Source organism: Chenopodium quinoa, unplaced genomic scaffold (genome assembly GCF_001683475.1).
Source record: "Chenopodium quinoa cultivar QQ74 unplaced genomic scaffold, ASM168347v1, whole genome shotgun sequence".
Lineage (NCBI taxonomy): Eukaryota > Viridiplantae > Streptophyta > Magnoliopsida > Caryophyllales > Amaranthaceae > Chenopodium > Chenopodium quinoa.
Genome location: NW_018744949.1, coordinates 977,606 through 981,064, shown reverse-complemented (window position 1 = coordinate 981,064; position 3,459 = coordinate 977,606). Strand labels below are relative to the sequence as shown.

Sequence of the window (3,459 nt, the reverse complement as noted above, 5' to 3'; positions counted from 1 at the left end):
GAACTTAGAGGTGCCCTTCTGCCCCGATATTGCTACTGCCATTAGAGTAGAGACTCTGGCTGATGAACAATAAAGGTTTTAGCGGCTGTCCCCCCATCTTCCAGTGGTTCTTCGGAGTTCCCCTCACCTAGGTCTGTAGTCACTAGGTAGTGTTTGTTTATATCTTTGGGGTGTATAGCCGCCAAAGATTATGTTATTTGTGTGTTTGTACTTAACATTTTCTATATCTTTCTGGTGGGTTTGTCTAGCTTGAATTGGTTTTCTTTTGCTACCAACTCTTAACTAAATGTTTGTAAATGCTTAGTGGGTGGAGGTTCAGTCTGTAAATGCTTTTAATTCTTAGCTGAATGTTTCTTCACCCTGGTGTGAGGAGGTTCAGCTTAGACGTATGTATGTATATTGATAACTTTTGCTGTTATTTTGCTTATTGTTTGTTCCCTCCTGCTTGCTTCTTCTTTGGGAAATTTGCTGAGTTATGGTATAGTAGTGCCTAAGCCTTAACTTAGCATTTCCCTTCCTCTTCCAGGTGAAACCACTTAGGTTAGGTTTTCACGCTGGTCGGGAAATGTGTGCCTTTCTCTAACGCTTCCTACCTCATTTTTTATGCTTTCCCCACTGAGTTTTGTTGTTTATATGTTCCCTGCTTTATTCTTGCTTTTTGTGCTTGCGTATTCTTCTCAACATGGGTTTAGGCATCTTGCTGCTTTCAGCCTCTTTACCCCTTTACTTGGTTGCGTGGGGCTTTGTTGTCGGCACTATGTCCCTCGTTTGATGAGATTTTAAGATCATGTCTCTCACTTAGCTGGGTGAGACTTAGATTTGTGAACGTCATGTCGTTCACTTAACAGTGTGAGGACTTAGATTTATGCTGCTCATCTTTCCCGACGAGAGCTTGTGTTTTTGTCATTTACTTGTGTTCATCTTATCGACGAACTCTGAGAAGACAAAGCAGAAACCTCAACCAGACCTTAAATCACCAGCACTGAAAAGTGTACCGGCGATGCCAAACTCAACGACGGAGTCGGTGAAATCATCGCCATGGAAGTTCAACCGAGAAACTCCAAGGCTCTTGCTTGACAGTCGAGCAATTACCGACGCGAAAGGAAGACTTCGACCGCGAGAGATTCGAATCAACACTGTTTCCACTTCCGCTTCCGCCGCCGAGGATGCGAGAGAGAATCAGCGTTAGTCTTCGAGCGTTATTACTCGGCTTATGGGGCTCGAACAACTTCCGAGCTCTTCCGGTGAGCCGCCAGAGAAGAAGGTTGAGCTTCGTCGATCGGCTTCCGAGTCTAGATCGAGAGATTACCGGTTTTTTAATACTCCAAGCTTCCTTCCTCTTGTAACAACCAAAACTGAAGTTACAGGAGAGAAAGAGATCAAAAATCTGGTATCACTAGAAACCAGAACAACAATGGCGGAAAAATTAATAATGTTCAGAAAGTAAAAAAATCATAATGTTAATACTTTCAATAATAATAACAATAATCAGCGGAGATTAATGGTGGAAACGAAGAGTTATTATGATACGGCGGATTTTTTTCCATCGGAACTTCCGGTAAAGCAGCAGCAGCAGCAGCAACATCAAGCGGCGGTGTCGATTTACGGCGAAATTGGACGGTGTCGAAGAATGCGAGGAATCGATGAGCCATTGAAGGATCTAGAAACTCTTAAGCACTTTCTAGAAGCTCTCCAGCTCAAAGGCCTTCTACATTCATCAACTGCTACAACAACTATGTCTCGCAACAACCGGAGATTCTCATCGGAGGAAGAATCTCCGGTTGTTTTAATGAGACTGACGAGGTCTCTAGTGAATAATCGCTGGAGGAATGTGAATAATGCGAATAATATTTCCTCCGGTGAGAGTCCAAGGAGAGAGAGACCGGCGAGAAGTCCGATGAGGTCGCCGGGGAGGAATGAGAATCGAAGTTCGAGTCCTTCGGTTCGACGAAAAGGAGGTCCTTTAAGCATCAAAATGTAGAGGAGAACCAATGATACGACGACGACATCAAGTAGCAGCAGAGTTTCGCAACATTCGCCTGTTCATTCACCGAAGATGACACCTACAAGGCGGTATGATCAGACGGTGAATCGGTCTCCTCGGAATCATTGATCAATGGTCGAGAATTGTGAGGGAGATAGAATTCTCAGTGGTCTTGCATTGGCTGAGGATGAAGCATGTCAGGCACCCCTCTTAGGCGTCTCCGAGGTGGTGTCCTGTTTTACTTTGAGTTGGTAGGTTGAACTAGGCAGTGGTGTCGTTCGCTTTCGGGTAACCAACATGACTCAGGGTGATTTTTGAGATGAACCCTTTATGATGGCATGCCTTGCCACATCTTGCCTTAGTATTTTTACATAGACATGGTGACTTTAAGTTTATTCCAACTTCCCTGCATGTTAGTGTATGGTGGTAAAGCATAACATAACATATAAACATGTTTAGACAAGTTCATGTAGGATACTCCTCACGTAGAGGCTTGTATTTCATTAAATTTAAATGGCTTAAATTGCCTAAATTAACATTGTATAATTTAAACAAATTTTCTCTATGCTTCTACTTGATCATACGACTTTAAGCAAAATATTTCTTTAACACATCTGCATTTAAACTGTTCCTTAAAACTTGACCTTCTTGGTTAGAGAAGAGGAAAGCACCTGGTCTTACTTGCTCATGGATGAGAAAAGGGCCATCCTAGTTGGCTGACAGCTTTTTGTGCTGATTTCCTCAACCCACTAATGGAGTTCTTCTGTGAACCAGATCTCTAGGCAACAATTCTCGATGTTTGACTCTCTTGTTGAAAGCCTTTGAGATTGTGCTCTTTTGGGCAGCCAATCTGAGAGTTGCTTTTAGCCGCACCTCTAGGAGGAACCTCAGTTCTTTCAGCAGACGCTTCTCATTACCTTGCTGCTCGTAGTGCTGAATTCGCAAGTTGGGAGTTTGCACTTCTACTGGGACAACAGCGTCTGCTCCATAAGCTAAGGCAAATGGGCTCTTGCTCGTGGCTTCCTTTTTTGTTGTTCAATTCGCCCATAGCATTTCTGACACCAAGTTAGTCAAGATACCCTTGTGCTATTCCAATTTCCTCTACAAGGCTATCAATAACATCTTGTTTGCTACCTCTGCCTAACCATTGCTCTGTGGGTGGCAGACTGAAGCACTTGCGTACTTGATGTTCAGTTCTTCCAAGTAATCCTTGACGGTATCATAGTCGAATTGACAGCCGTGGTAAAAAACTATGCATTGTGGCACCCCAAATCTTGTGATGATATTCTTCCAAATGAACGTTCAGACTTAAGATGCCTTTATATATTTTGTGGGCTCGGCCTCAATCCACTTGGTGATATAGTCCACTGCCACTATAAGGTACTTCTTGCCTGCTAAACAAGTAGTGAAAGGTCCTAATATGTCCATTCCCCACTGAGCATATGGGATTGGGCTGAGAATTAGTGTCAAATCGT

The 3,459-nt window shown here is 43.3% G+C and overlaps 1 pseudogene; it reads left to right on the top strand.

The window, feature by feature from the left end:
• The first annotated feature begins 865 nt into the window (after positions 1-865).
• On the top strand, positions 866-2,295 carry LOC110706268 (annotated as a pseudogene).
• Positions 2,296-3,459: the final 1,164 nt, after the last annotated feature.